At 43.8% G+C, this 16,960-nt stretch overlaps 1 pseudogene; it reads right to left on the bottom strand.

Annotated features, from left to right (window-relative positions):
- LOC141133911 (unconventional myosin-Va-like) overlaps positions 1-16,960 on the bottom strand; it is a 78,372-nt pseudogene that overhangs the window by 6,258 nt on the left and 55,154 nt on the right.

A 16,960-nucleotide genomic window follows, 5' to 3' on the forward strand; every position in this document is an offset into this window, starting at 1 on the left:
CAGTTGATTTGGCCACACCTAATGTTTTTGCTATCTCTGATGGGTTTGTTTTGTTTTTTCAGCCCAATGATGGCTTGCTTCGCCGATAGTGACAGCTCTTTGGATCTCATATTGAGTTGACAGCAACAGATTCCAAATGCAAATAGCACACTTGAAATGAACTCTGGACCTTTTACCTGCTCCTTGTAAATGGGATAATGAGGGAATAACACACACCTGGCCATGGAACAGCTGAGCAGCCAATTGTCCCATTACTTTTGGACACTTAAAAAGTGGGAGGCACATATACAAACTGTTGTAATTCCTACACCGTTCACCTGATTTGGATGTAAGTACCCTCAAATTAAAGCTGAAAGTCTGCAGTTAAAGCACATCTTGTTCGTTTCATTTCAAACCCATTGTGGTGGTGTATAGAGTCAAAAAGATTAGAATTGTGTCAATGTCCCAATATTTATGGACATGACTGTCTTACCAGGTGTTTTGTGTACGACCACATCTTGTATTATTAATCTGTACACTTTTATTACCAATACAAACTGTATTTGTTGTTTTACTGTCCATTAATAAAGAGGTTTCCTACTTCCCTCGTTATCCATTTATGACTGCGTACCCAACTCAAACACAGCAATACAAACATATTAGTAATTTATGCTGAGGTCATAAATCATTCTCAAGTGTATCAAAACATGTGGAAGATATGTCCTATGACCAAACATTAAAAATCATACCGTACCTGTATGTTGCGTATAAACGTTACCAGTACCCTTTCTTCAAACTCATTTACAGGGGTATAGAGATTCAACACCTTCACAATCTGTAAAAAGACAAGATATTATTCTTCAATTTTTTACAAACCATATGGAAAGTTTACCAGTAGTCATTTAGAATGGCGTGCTTCTAAAGATTTTGGGAAAGGCCCCTTTCTGTCCTAGCTGGACTGTGCCTCTACACACAAAGCCAGTTCCATAAAGACAGGGTTTGCTGTGGAAGAACTCTACTATCTTGCTCAGAGCCATGACCTCAATTCTACTGAACACTTTTGGAATGACTTGGAATGTCAGTGGTGAGACAGGTCCTCTTGTCCAACATTAGTACCTAACTTGACAAATACTGTTTAACTTAAAGCAGAAATATAGGCAAAACTTTTTTTTTTCTCATTTTGGATAGTGTAAAAGAGGGTCATAACCCCTGTCAGTTTATTTTCTGCCATATGTGTCCCGTTGGGGAGATTTCCCTACACTTCCTGTCCCATAGCCAAAACAGGAAGAGAGAGGAAAATAGGGGAATCCCATAGGGACCCCAAGATCACCAGAACTAGTGTGCTCATTGGAAGATTTCCCCTATAATACTTTTCTGGAGACAACCCAAAATGGGGACTTTCTTTTCCTTTCACTTTCAATGATAACAGTAAACAGGACAAATGGAGAAGGTGAATCTCCTTAAGAGGGGTACAGATAGCAATAAAAACTGATAGATGTTCTAATCCATCTCTACTCTATATGTATAGAAAACTAAAAAAAGAAAAAAGTTTTGACTTTAGTTGTACTGTAATGGGCATAGCCTTTCTACAAGAGTGCAGGCTGTTAAAGCGTTTGTTACCCTAAAAAAAAAAAAAAAAAAAAAAAAAAAAAAAAAAAAAGGATCCTTAAAACATGAACAGCACAGTGCTTGTGCTGTGTAATTTGACCCTTTCTATCATCTAAAATACCTGGCTGGTTCTGCCCCCCTTCCTGTAAACTGACCACGTTTATCATGGCTGCTGAGCCCCTGATGCCATGGTCAGTTTATGTGCCTCTCATCTCCTCTGTCCTCCTTTCCCTCCCGTCCCTGCCTGCCAGCTCATGACATTGCCGCCCCCTCCCCTCCCTTCCTGCTGCTAAAATAACTTTGTAATTTTCATGCAATCCCCAGTGTTTGATAATGTTATGTGCCCAGTGTATGTGCTTTATAAAAAAAAATGCAGTTTTATACCTTATTTCATAGCGCCGCTCGGCGCACACACATGACCGCCCGCCGCTCTCTTTCTCTCCTCTCCTCCTCCCGGCTAACGTCAGCAGGGGATTCTCAGCCCCTCCCACTGTAGCTGTCAGATTGGGGGAGGAGAGAGGCGGGCAGTCATGTGAGCGCTGAGCGGTGCTCTGAAATGAGGTATAGAACAGCATTTTTTTTATATAAAGGACAAACACTGGGGCACATAACATTATTGAACACTGGGGAATGTATGAACATAGCAAAGTGGCTTTACAATCACTTTAAGTTGCAAAGGAGGGTGGAGGATTAGTGACCATAGTTTTGGAATGGTGGGTCCAACAAACTCTAACTAAAAACAATACAGAATACAGAAAAAAACTATAAAATAACATGACTTAACGTCACTTGGTAAAATGCTGGTTGTGTAAGCAAAGTGGCACTGATTTGCAGCTGGTCATTAACATACAAAGCACAGAGACCATATGGCAAACATCAACCTTCTGGATGGACTCATATCCTCACAGTAAATACAGTCCCCTTACCTGAGCAGTGGTCAGAGCATTGCACATTGAGCAGATAGCCTCCGCATCTTCATATGTTTTCTTCTTCACTTGTAACAATTGGGCAGCCTGAATTAAGGGTTCCAGGGTCTCTTTGGCCCCGCTGTTCATCAGATTCTTGTCCCGTAGCCATTCCTCTAACTGGCTTACATTGTACCTGTACAGTGCAACACAAAATATCACCTTCCTGATCAGTACAGTCATCTCATACCTATAAGATTCTTTCAAAACACACGTTGTTTGACAGCTTGGACAGTCTTCTAAATCAGTGTTTCTCAACCTTTTTTCAGCCAAGGCACCCTTTACATTTGGGCACAATCTTAAGGCCCCACACTCTAAAATGTAAAGAACTAAACAAATAGATCTACATAACGGACCAACATCCACACAAGTAGGACATCCAACATTACAGGTGATTTATTTTTACAAAACAAATATACCAACTAGTATTCCAGCATTCCTCTTCCCCCTCACTCAGCTAAAGTGACCCCCAGTGCTGACGGAGAAGGGCAAACAAAGATGAAGGCATCGGACGTCTTCCTTATCAACCAATTACATCATCAGTTTTTGGGATGCCAGTGCCTGGACCTCACAGTGCCCAAAATTGTAACGATGCACAAAAAAAAAAATCAGTGGTTTGTATAACAGAAAGACAGGCTTGATCTACTTGTTGGTTTGTTGACATTTTTTGGGGAACATGAGGCAATTTTTAGGCATTTTGCCAAGGCACCTCTGAAGAAGCCAGAAGGCACCCTGGTTGGAAAAAGATGTTCTAAATACATGCAACAGATGATCCAATGAATAAGCCCTAGTTCACACTGCTGCAATTTGTCATCCAACTTGCGACACTTAGGAGTTTATTCGCTAAAACTGAAGAGTGCAAAATCTGGTGCAGCTCTGCATAGAAACCAATCAGCTTCCAGGTTTTATTGACAAAGTTTAATTGAACAAGCTGAAGTTAGAAGCAGATTGGCTACCATACTCAGCTGCACCAGATTCTGAGTGCTCCAGTTTTAGTAAATCTACCCTAAATCAAGTCAAAACACATTCATTTCAATTGCAGCCCTTCCAATTAATGCAACTTCAAAGAAGGTCCCTGCACTACTCTGATGCATGTCAAGTCCCATGGACTCTAAGGACAGTTCACACCTATGCGTTTTTTTAAATGCTTTTTGCAGAAACGCACTACAGTCCGTTTAAAATGGTTTCCTATGGGACATGCTCACATGCTTTTTTCAGCTGCTGCGTCTTTGGAAAGGGTCAGGAACTTTTTTAAAGCAAAATGATGAGTTTTTTTGTTCAGGAGACTTCAATGGAGAAGCTGCAAAAATACATATAGTGCGTTTTTGCAGCAATTTTGCAACAATTTGTGTTTTTTAATCCAGCCAACAACAAATTGGCCAAAAAAAAGCTTAAAAATTGCAAAATACACCAAAAACCTAGCAAAAAATGCGTCAAAAACGTATGTGCAAAAATGTAAAATGCACTGCAGAAACGAATAAAAAGCAAACTGCATAGGTGTGAACCAAGCCTAATGTTGCATCAAAGTCACACAATTGTGTCACGGCAGTGTGAATCAAGCCTAAGGCCCCTTTCACATGGGCTGTCCGATCAGGTCCGCCTGTCAGTTTTTCAGGCAGACCTCATCGGACCATCCATTCACCCCTATGGAGCGGCGGATGTCAGCGGTGACATGTCCGCTGACATCTGCCGCTATCCGATCCTGTTCGCCAAATCCAGACAGATTGTGATCCTATTTTCCATCCATCTGGTAGATCGGATGGGATCAGTTGAAAAAAGACAAGCGGTCCGTTTTCATCCAATTACTCCATAGAGGAGAGCGGGACAGTCTGCACAGTGAACGGAGACGGACCTGTCATCCGCCTGCTCAGCGGTGATCAATGGAGCGATCCCTCGCTGAGCGAGTGGAGTCAGTCAAACGGATCCGCCCCGTGTGAAAGGAGCCTAAATGTAACATCACTTGTATATCAAGTCCAAATTTGTTAAAAAATGTTGCTTGTCTTGCAAAACGCTCTCAAACCAAGGTTTTACTGTATATGGTGGGGTGCGGTTCATCTCAGCAACAACTAAAATGTTAGCTTTGCTAAACTGTAACAAGCACACGAAACTTTAACACACAAACTTCCTAAAGCTGAACGTAAAACAAAAGCTAAATAAACCACCAAAATAGACAGATCAACTGTTTTAGTTGCCAAATATGTGTATTTCTGTTATCCCTTCATAGCTCTTACACATATTCATTGGGTTTACTGACCTTTAAAGAGGGGTTATTCACTCTTCTTTATACAGTTCTTTAATGAATCATTAACCTTAAGGTAGGAGTGGAAAGACGCAGCCTTTAGCCATTAGGGCATACTACAATTTACCATTAAAGTAGAGCACTGCTTGGTCTTCTGTACTCTCTACACACTGGTGGCTTCTATAGTAACCATGCTGGTGTGATTAGCAGATTACATGAATAATGGCAAGAGACAAACTCCTGTATAAGAAGTACTCTGGTGGTGGCCAGGGATGTGGACGGAGCAGAGATCTCAATTCCTTTTCTCTGCTTTTCTCTAAAGAATACATCACAGTTCACAATGCCTTCTGCGTACCGTTGCTGGTATCAATATAAGTTAATGGATACCCTCAGATCAGTTCGTAGATCGCACTGTGAACTGTGAATTCGGACAGGAATTCCGATTTGCATCCGATTCTGGTGCGGACAAAAAAAGGGTCCTGCACGAGTTTGGTCCAAATGTGATGCAATTCAGCCAGTTTGTATGGCTGAATTTGCATTGCACAGACATCACATGTGATTTGCACAGCAATGAAAAAAAAAAAAAAAAAAAAACTAAAAACTGTATTGAGAAACATCAGTTTTACTGGGCTCCGCCTGAAAATGCTACCTCCATGGCAGTCTACTTTAAAATGTTTTTAAAGACTTTTAAAGTGTCACTCAAACCTAATGTTAAAATACATTGTCAAGTCTCTCTTTCACCACATCCCGCCCGGCCTATAGCAAAATGGCGGCCAGCGGTGGCTCTCCCGTTCTGATTGAACATCATATGATGTCCAGCAGAACAAGCCACTCGTGGGCGCCCCTGGGGGCTTCCAACACAGCGCTCGGTAGTGCAGTATCTCCAACCACCGTGAAGAGCCTATGACATAGGCTCTTTACAATGTGATCAGCTGTGTCCAATCACAGCTGATCACAGCGTTACCAGGAGACAGGGCGCGAGTAGAGGAGAGCCGATAAGCGCCTATCCTGAGAGGAGGTGGGTCTGCACTAATAATCAGTGCAGTGATAATCAGTGCCGCCCATCTGCTGCACATCAGTGCCGCCCATCTGCTGCACATCAGTGCCGCCCATCTGCTGCACATCAGTGCCGCCCATCTGCTGCACATCAGTGCCGCCCATCTGCTGCACATCAGTGCCGCCCATCTGCTGCACATCAGTGCCGCCCATCTGCTGCACATCAGTGCCGCCCATCTGCTGCACATCAGTGCCGCCCATCTGCTGCACATCAGTGCCGCCCATCTGCTGCACATCAGTGCCGCCCATCTGCTGCACATCAGTGCCGCCCATCTGCTGCACATCAGTGCCGCCCATCTGCTGCACATCAGTGCCGCCCATCTGCTGCACATCAGTGCCGCCCATCTGCTGCACATCAGTGCCGCCCATCTGCTGCACATCAGTGCCGCCCATCTGCTGCACATCAGTGCCGCCCATCTGCTGCACATCAGTGCCGCCCATCTGCTGCACATCAGTGCCGCCCATCTGCTGCACATCAGTGCCGCCCATCTGCTGCATATCAGTGCCGCCCATCTGCACCCATCAGTGCCGCCCATCTGCACCCATCAGTGCCGCCCATCTGCACCCATCAGTGCCGCCCATCTGCACCCATCAGTGCCGCCCATCTGCACCCATCAGTGCCGCCCATCTGCACCCATCAGTGCCGCCCATCTGCACCCATCAGTGCCGCCCATCTGCACCCATCAGTGCCGCCCATCTGCACCCATCAGTGCCGCCCATCTGCACCCATCAGTGCCGCCCATCTGCACCCATCAGTGCCGCCCATCTGCACCCATCAGTGCCGCCCATCAGCACCCATCAGTGCCGCCCATCAGCACCCATCAGTGCCGCCCATCAGCACCCATCAGTGCCGCCCATCAGCACCCATCAGTGCCGCCCATCAGCACCCATCAGTGCCGCCCATCAGCACCCATCAGTGCCGCCCATCAGCACCCATCAGTGCCGCCCATCAGTACCCATCAGTGCCGCTCATCAGTACCCATCAGTGCCGCCCATCAGTGCCCATCAGTGCCGCTCATCAGTGCCCATCAGTGCCGCCTATCAGTACCCATCAGTGCTGCATATTAGTGCCTCATCAGTGCCAGTCAGTGAAAGAGAAAACTTATTTATTTGCAAAATTTTATAACAGAAACGAAGAAAAACAATTTTGTTTTCAATATTTTCGGGTTTGATTCATTTGTTTAGCAAAAAATAAAAAACCCAGAGGTGTTTAAATACCACCAAAAGAAAGCTCTATTTGTGATGACAATTCCATTGGGGTACAGCGTTGCATGACGAAGTGCAACAGTGCTGAAAGCTGAAAATTGGCCTGGGCAGTGAAAGTGACCAGTATTGAAGTGCTTAAACAGTAATGGCTACCTCATAGCAATTTTTGGTGGCTGAGCTTAGGGACGTGTTTTTTTTTTATCTATTAGTAATTGCGTGGTGGCCAGCAAACTGGTAAAGTAGTCTTTCCAACCTTCCTGTTTAAGGCTTGGAGTAGTGCACCTGTCATCATGATCACCGGCATCAGCCAGCCTCACACTACATATCCTATGATGCCTTCCACTGGCATTCTTTAATTCAGTGTGTATTCATTGTTCGCATTAGCTATGCTGATACCACCTACAAGTGACAGCAGTAAAGACCCCTTATAATCAGAATATCTATGATGGTGTATTTGATTAGTTAAACCACGAGCGTTGCTGCATGGGCAGTGCTGCCAGAAAATCAGCCTCCTGACCTACATTTAGGAGCTTTTAGGTATCAGCACCTCTAATCCCATGAGAAAGGAAAGTCCTACAGCGACTGATCTAGAAAGTGCAGTAGCAAGATTTTATATGTAACTTATTTGGCAGACAGGAAAATTCACGGGATAAATTAAATAAAAAAAAAAAAAAAATATATATATATATATATATATATATATATATATATTACATACATACAAACACACACACATACACCAACTATATATATAATGTTTTTGTATTCTGAGTATTAAAATCAACATCATAATAACAGTCAGGAGTAGGTGTAAGTAATGTCAGCCTTTATATTGTCCCGACTTTTCTTTTGTTGCACAGCACAACTGCACTGTCAAACAGGGAGAAGCATTGTTGTAGTGCTAGTATCATAGGCACTGCAGCACCACTTCTTGCTGTCTGACAGCGGCAGGTCAAAGCTTAGGAAAGGCTCGCAGTCACATGACCCCACCGAGGGAAGGACTTCCCTCACTCTTGATCTGGTAAGGAGATCTGCACCAAAGGGGAGTCTTTACTGGGGTCTGTACTGAAGGGTTAAGCTGAATAGTTTCATGCTCCAGCATTCCTGAAACTAAAGGGCATACACAGCAATGTTTAGCATTAGTTTTTTTCATTTAAAACTTATAAAAGAAAACCATGATAACAAACAATGATGGAGGAAAGTATGTTCTGACAGGCAGTCACAATGGTATTATGGAACCTGAAACTAGTTGCTGGGACAAGGTTAGCCAGCGCCCAGGGCAAAGATACCAAACTGTGACCCCCCCACCCACATACACCGTTCATGATTTGCAAGCATAAGGGATCCTACGCCCAGCAGAAACTTGCTTGTCAGAATCACTGCCGCTATCACTACTCCTGTCAGGCGCCTCCATCCCTACAGTAAACCATTGCACCCAGGGCACCCACCCTTCCCTCCCACCCCTTGTCCTGGCCCTGCCTGATATAAGGCAGGGCTGAAATGTACAAAGATAAGCTACACATATTTTGGGCACATCATATAAGGATATACTGTCACACAGCAGACATATGGGCATGGTTCAATGAAGACAGAGGATTTCAGATACAGGTGTAAAATATCCATGTATTATTGGGTCGAGAGGAATGGTGGAGATGGCTCTGCCAGCTTTCCTGTCTTTTCTGGCAAATTACTCACAATGTAAAAATAAATGTGTACAGAAAGACCGTTGGCCCGTGTATTAATATCTCATCACCTGCTTTGCTCAGTGAAGTGACTGAAGTTTCCAGATGGAAAAACAGGTTCACATTTGCCAGTTATTTAGTATCGTGAGCTCTATAAATCCCCCATTACTCACCAATCATTGGCTGCAAGAAGTTTTCCAGCAAGCTGCTGGTATATCTGGATGGCCAGGTCGCTCAGCACTTGCCTATATTCAGCAAGGTCGAAGTTTGTTAGACAATGATCATTCTGCCTGGGTGTGTTGTGCTTCATAAATGCCTGTAGAGAAACAATATCATGTTGATCCAAATGCTTCAATTAAACAATCTTAGTTCAAATCTATAGACATACATTTTAACTTTCCTAATACATGTATATGACAGATATAACTTGAAATGTAATACTAATATTTGCATGAAACAAAGTTACTAAGTGTGCATGGATGACTTGATTGAAGGAAGTCATGGCTCACTCAATGTGTATGAACCAGACTGTTGTATGCCATAGTAAAGTCTCCTACACTCAGCCAATTAGGTGCTCTTATGGGGCGTACACACATGCGGACTTTCCGACGGACTTTTGACAGACTTCCGACTGACTTTTTTTTACGAACAGACTTGCCTACACACGACCGGACTACGCACGGACTTGCCTACACACGACCGGACTTTCAGGCAGACTATGTCCGCCGGTCTTCCCGACGGAGTTACGACGGACTTTCCGAATGAATGGACTTGCCCAGACACAAACAAGTCCGTTCATTTTGAACGTGACTTGGGTACGACGGGACTAGAAAAGGAAATCAATCAACGGCCAGGGTTGTTGGGAAGAGGCCCTTGTCTTCATCAACATGGGGACAAGGTGCTTTGGGGGAGGGGAGGGCCGCAGGGCCCCCCCTCCCCCAAAGCACCCACCCCCCATGTTGAGGCTTGGCACGGTTCAGGAGGAGGGAGGGCACTCGCTTGTCCCCACCCCCTTTCCTGACCGGCCGGGCTGCGTGCTCGGATAGGGGTCTGGTATGGATTTTGGGGGGACCCCACGCTGTTTTTTCGGCGTAAGGGGGTTCCCCTTAAAATCCATACCAGACCTAAGGGACATCGTCGCCTCGCGCTGGCCGCAATAGGAAAATTTGTTTTGCCTATTGCAGCGAGCGCGAGATGTAGTACCCTGCCCCTGCATCATATCTGGTCGGTCGGACCAGCATACAGACGAACGGGTTTTTCTGTTAGGAACTGAGTCCGGCGGAGTTACAACGTAAAGATTTGAAGCAGGTTTCAAATCTAAAGTCCGTCGGAAGTCCAATGCAGCCCACACACGGTGAGATTGTAGTCCGGTCGGAAAGTCCGCTCTTGTGTACGCTGCATTAGAATCTTCTATTATTGCTGATCTTTTCAGATTTGTCAAAGGTTCCTAATATCTGAAAATGTTTCTCATATACATATAGGCATAAGCAAATTTTAATGCCAGAATCTACCCACAACATCTCTGTGTTACACAATCTAGAATTCTCATTTTGTAAAAACAGACAATTCCTATAAGAACAGTCCAGTAATAAGAAACTGTTAAACTTTAACTGAGGCAGATATAAAATAAAATGCATTTTATTAATTTTATTTAAAGGAGAAGTTGGGTTAAAAAAAATAAACACGCATACTCGCCTCCATGCTGCAGCATCAGTGTAATGCTGCAGCATCAGTGTAATGCTGCAGCTGCCCCATGTTGGCTATTGATCAGTCAGTGCTCACTGGAGGGCCAGACATGGGAGGGGTTTGTACAGCTGGCTCCGGCTCTCAGCTGCGCACTGAGAGGTGGGGCCAGCCGTCAATTAGACAGCCAGGTGGATCCCAGCAATATTATCAGGATCCTTTTAGAGCCTGGCGCAACTTTGCCATTTCAGCTGACAGCAGGCAATAGCCTGCCATCAGCTTACTCTGGGGCTAGGAGGGCAAAAGTAAGTGTACTCCCGTTATCCATAAGAGAAGTATGACCAAAAAAGCTTTGGCCATACATCTTTTTTAAAAAAATACCAAAAGTATTCAGCAAAAAAGACCTGTATCATAAAGTCTGCAATAGCTCTACATTTCTTTTATTGCACCAATAAGACCAGGCAGGACAAGTGACATACATTAGCCCATCTTAGTTATGTCTCAGACAGGAACACCCTGGATATGTCTACAGGGGTGTAACCAACGCTAGAGGCAAATTAATAAAGAGCTGTGCTATCCACTTTATTTATAAAAAAAAAATTATTTCACAGTTTTTTTTTAAAGGTAAATGTAAGCGATATAAGCGCTTGAATCCATCTTTATATCTGCATCTTATAATCCACTACACAGCAGCACTCAGACTGTGAGAGGGAAGGTCAGTACATAGCCAAGCTCTGCAACGTGTATATGTGCTGACAGGGAACATGTTAATTTGGTGAGGGAGAAAAACGATAATTTCATCGGTCTGCTGCTATTTCAATATCCAGTCATAGGCTGGGGACAAATTGGTGACCTAGCTTTATCATTTAATACTGTACTGTCCGGAAGGGTTGTGAAAATTTCAGAACTGGCAACACAACGTTACAAATTCTTCTGCAGACATTTCACCTGTGAATTTAGCTTCTAAGCAACTAAAAAATGTAAGTTTTAGCCCAAGTTAACACTAGTCTGAATGGTAAAATGTAACGTTTTACTATGCAGGCCAGTGTCAAGTCTGCTCCAGCAGAGAGCTGTGCAGTGCCTATTTCAGCGCATTGCACAGCTTGTTTTTTTTTTTCTCCAACTTTATTTGACATGTCACATAGTGACACTTTATTCATGTCACTGCACTGCTGTCCAGTGACATGTAGGGCCATCCAGCCTGGTGTGGAAGAATACAGACACGCTGCATTTTTCCACACTGCAAACGCAAAGCACATCACACCAGCAGATCACTGCATATAGTGTGAACGAGCCCTTAAAATAATTTGTTCACAAATGCCTATAAGGCTTACATTACACAAGCTAATGTTTACATGGCAACTGTAATATTTAGGGGATTGTTTGGAGGATGCACAGAATCGTAACTCATCTACCATCTATTAAAACCAATCTGGTCCTATCCTCTTGCCTCCCATGTAACGCATATGTGCAGCTTTAACGCCCACAAGCTGCACATATGCGTCCATAGGAAGCTAAGGATTCTGTGCTAACAGTTTGTGCTCACTGCGTGCTCTCAGCAGTCATAGCCAGCCCCTGGTCTCTAGTAATGCTTGGGAGCCAGCAGGATTGCCTCCCAATCATGTGACTACTATAACAGTCCATCACAGTGGTCACATGATTGGGTAGTCCTTCCCGTTCCCCCGGGGTGTAAAGACCTTGTTAAAGGGATGTCGGGGCTGGGCGGGAAGAGGTTAAGGTTGCACAACGATGAGAGACAGAGAACATTTGGGAGTGAAGTACCTCTTCTCCACTGTACTGCTTCACGCAATGGAGGAATTGGCAGGTGTTGGAAAGCCAGAAGGACACGGTTTCAAAATCATCTCCTCTTTTCTGTGTAAGAGAAACAAACAAATACATCAATCTTCAATGAAAACACAAGTTTCAATAATAGTTGAATCTAACCAACTTGGTTAACTAGGTACATAATATATTCAGAAATACATTGAGGAGTAATTGTATGTGTGACAATGTGAGAATAGTTATATGGTGGTAGTCATATGATTATAGTGATACAGTTGACCTCACACTTGGTTCTAATTTAGAGTTTAGTTTTTAAGTTTTTAATTTAGAGTCAGGACAACTAGAATCTAGTTTAGAATCAATCAAACATTATTCGTTTCGAAATCTCGTTTCCTCAAGACTTAAGCTGGGTACATACAGTTCGAATATCAGCCGGTTCAGCAGGAACCAGCAAACATTTGGACCATGTGTACAGCAGTCCATCTGACAAAAGCCGGTCTAAGGACCGGCTTCTGTTGAAGGAACATGCTGGAAAACCAGCACCCGCTCAGCCAATGGCACCGAGCACTGATTAGTGTGTTCTGGTGGGGGGGTGGAGAGTTTGCTGCACTAACATCACTTAATTAGTACAACAATCTCTCCGTTTTTTCCGTTCAGCATGCTGGGTTGAAAAAAAAAACAAAAACTGAATGTTTGTACCAGGCATTATGGAGTCCATGGATGAATCTATAAGTTCTGAAAAAGTGGATCATTTGAAGAATGCTTAGACGTTCGTAGATTGCTGGCATTTCAAACAATATGTCTGTCTAAAGACATGATGGTCATGAGACAAATTATTGGCGGTCTATTCTTTGTTTATGATAGGTGTTAGATTTTTTTTTTTGGTGTAATTATGTACAAAAAAGAAAAAAACATTTTTTTTAAACATAATTTTGTGGATTGCGTTGATGTGAAAATGACTGACAAAGAATAATGTAAAAATCTTAGTGAATCAAATGAAAAGGAGGCGCTAAAAATGCTGACAGTTACAATGGTAACAATACAATATTCTCACAAAATACTCAACTGTACAAACCGCAAAATAAAATATATCTGTGCACAGACTTAATTCAAATATCCATAGTGCAACACAAGTCCTTGAAAATTTGCCAAATCATATGTTGTCTCCTCCGCCACTGTGAAACCACATTCCTTTCTGAGGATGCCATATAGGCAAAATGCATATAGATGGGACTTCTGGCTGTCACTTTCAGCTCCAGTGACATCATTTCCGGTATTTGGAGCGCCCAGAGCAGCAGCACTTCCAACTTAATACATCTAACAGAGTGATGGTTGTTTTGGTGCCAGGCTGGGCGCATGAAAATGTGAGTAAAATATTTTATGTTGAGTATTTTGTGAGATTATTGCACAGAGTTACTATTGTAACTGTTAGCTTGTATATAGCGCCACATTTTCATTTGATTCACAAAGTATATACATGTAAGCGTACACTTTTACAGGGGCAGCTGATATTATACAAGAGGAGTGATTAAATTTAGGAGCACAAGGCCCACTGTTATTTCCCTAAAAATATTTGGCATTAAGAGTAGGAAAGCGTTTAGATATATAATAAGACTTACCCATAGGTAGTGTAAATATGTCCTAAACGGGCACCAATTAGGAGATATTTACTGTCAGTGCCACTCCATATGGAGCGTAGAGGCGCCGCCGCCCTAATCCATGCACCCGGCCCCTAATATGCATGCTGGGCACCGGACCATGGATTCCAATGGGGTTTTTTTTTTTTTAAGCAGAAGATAAGAACGTGAGGCTCTAATTGGCTTCAAAAAAAGGGTGGGCTCGGGGTGAAGAGCACTGTGCCCTGAGGCCACCCAGTTGTGTCACAATAGCTTATTAATATTCGCTATTGTCTTTATGCTTCTCCTCCCAGCCAATCAGGAAGCTTGAGGAGCACGATTAGCCAAGAGGAGAAGCAATCGTATTGGCTGGTATCGGTGATGGGGAGGATGCACGGGGAGATCTAGAAGCAGAGGGTTCTCTCTGCTCTGCATGGCCACCCGGCTGCGTGAGTACCACCGTGATGGTGGTGGGGGGGTCCGGGTGGTCTGATTGCCGCCGCCAGGGGTTCGTTTGCCCCCCACCCCGGCTGGAGCACCAGCCACCACTGTTTACTATACATGCAGCCAGTGAAGTCACTGGCATATTCACTCTGAAGTAAAGGCCACCCGTGCCACTCTTTCAGAGCCCTGTGCCGTTAACGTCATCGTGCCGTCATCGTCACAGAGCCGGATCCCTCAAACCCGGAAGCGAGACGGGTGAAGATGGAAGCGGCCTCCAGCGATGACATCGCATTGCTGGAATGCTTTGTTTTCAAGTAAGTTTCACATAATGTGCTAGTATGCAATTATCACATTACCTTTCAAGGAAAAAAAAAAAACGTCCAGCGGTATACAACCGCTTTAAGAATAGAATATTGCAATCTTAACAACTTTACTCTTGAACTTGGCATATTTTTTATTTCTTTTCTTTTGCAGTAATTTTACCTGTGGGCAGAACAGAATTTCAGAATAAATTCCTGATAAAACCTATTGTATTGTTCATTATTAGAGCCCAGATACTAAGAATAATGTTACAGAAGAACGTCTAGAAGAATTAAACAGCAGGGAGTAACTTCAGACTAGGCAGTTTTGGCAGGCGTGCTCTGTACAACCATGCCCATTGTTCAGTAGTGGAAAGAAGCCATCATGCATAACATGTCATTTCGTCAGAAGTCATTGAGACGGTAGAATTCGGCTCCAAGTCACTGCATAGTTTGTCTCACTCCCTGTAGCCGCGGACATGCAGAACTGCGCCCAGCCTGGTACAGTCACTAAGACTGCATTCATACATGAATCACACATACAGCCATGTTCATCCCAAGGCAGACAATCAGACCCGCCAACAACCAAACTGTGCATGCAGGAAGAGAACAGATTTATAGTAACAAACCGTAAATCATCAACGCAGTATATGGCTTTATATAAGTCCAGTGAACACAACATCATGTGACTTAATGACATTTTTCCACTGTTATTTCATTAACCATTTAGTGGATTGGAACATGTTTTAGATCAAAACAACTAACAACAGTCTTTCTTATCCTTTTTAATATGGAGGAACTGTTTAAAGGGATAGTAAACCTCAGACATGAAATATGAACAAAGCATATCCCTCTATAGTGTGTGCTTGTCTCAATTAAGATACCGTAACTGTCATTTCTGTCTGCTGCTTCCTTCCTCTGTTATCAGCAAGAATCACTTCTGACAAGTTTTCCTGACACCAAGAGAAAAAAGGTGACAGGGCAGGGAGCTCCAAAACACATCCTTAGCTCTGTTCCTGTGTGGAGGGGGCATGTCCCTTCCCTCCAATCAGCTTATAGCGCTCTCCTCACTGAGCTCTGCAGAATGTAACTTGAGCTCTCTGTCCTTTTTTCTGACAGCTCAGACAAGCTGTATAAATGCTGGACTTATGTAGAGAAGACTGCAATTTATGCAGGAGGATTTGTTTACTCTCTGTGTATCACCTAAAGCCAGTCACTTCACTGGGTATATGTAAGGGGTTTGCAACCACTTTAACCACTTCCTGCCCACCATATAGCAAAACGATAGCCGGAAAGTGGTTTCATTATCCTGATTGGGCGTCATATGACGTCCAGCAGGATAAGCAGCGAACGCGAGCCAGCAGGGGGCGCGCAGCAGGGCGATCCGTGGTGTGGTGTGTCAGTCTAACACACTGCATCTCCGATCTAGGTAAAGAGCCTCTGACGGAGGCTATTTACAACGTTATCAGCTATGTCCAATCACAGCTGATCAGTGTAAACAGGAAAAGCCGTGTATCTGCTTTTCCTCTACTCGCGCTGACAGACGCCAGAAAAGGAGAGCTGATCGGCTGCTCTCCTGAAAACAATGATAAGAATTTTGTTTGGTTACAGCGTCGCATGACCGCGCAATTGTCATTCCAAATGTGATAGCGCTAAAATCTGAAAATTGGTCTGGTCAGGAAGGTGTATAAGTGTATTGAAGTGGTTAAATAACATTCTGGGCTTGGAAAACTCCTGCTAATAGGGGAGGGTCTAGATGATGTCACGACACTGTGTACATGGAGATAGTGCGGTAATAATACTATTAAGAAAGTGGATTGTCACGGCTATTAGATTCATTGTATTTGCTGTATAAGCCTGGTGTGCTTCACCTGTAAAAAGTGAGTGGATATCTGGAGGTTTTTAGAAGCAATAAATTGTTTTACAAGGATAAAGCACACTGTTTGGTGGTTTCTTCTTCCCTATGTGCGGCTGAGAGGAGCAAAACTTGCACACGGAGGTATGAAGAAGCATCTGTGAAATCCATTGATCTGGGAATGTTTATTAAGTCTACTATGAAGGATGCAAGCATTTAGAGACCATACTTAATTATACGATCCTATATTCCAGGTGAGAGCACATCTGGTGGAGGGTATTCGTGTCACTTTAAAGGGCAAGTTCACCTTAACAGAAAAATCTCTAAGGTGAACTTACACAGGACCCCCTCCTCAGCCCCTCCCCCCCGTCCCGCTGACCTGGAGCACGGTGATCTCCCGTTATGAGGCCTGGCATAGCCGCCTCACTGGACTGCGGCTTGGAAATCCCCTCGGCTTAATCTCCAAAACGTCCCCTGTCAGGAGGTACGTTTAGGAGCATTCTAATTGGTCAGCCCTGACACATGAACGGCGTCGACCAATCAGAT

The sequence above is a fragment of the Aquarana catesbeiana genome, linkage group LG03 (genome assembly GCF_042186555.1).
Source record: "Aquarana catesbeiana isolate 2022-GZ linkage group LG03, ASM4218655v1, whole genome shotgun sequence".
Lineage (NCBI taxonomy): Eukaryota > Metazoa > Chordata > Amphibia > Anura > Ranidae > Aquarana > Aquarana catesbeiana.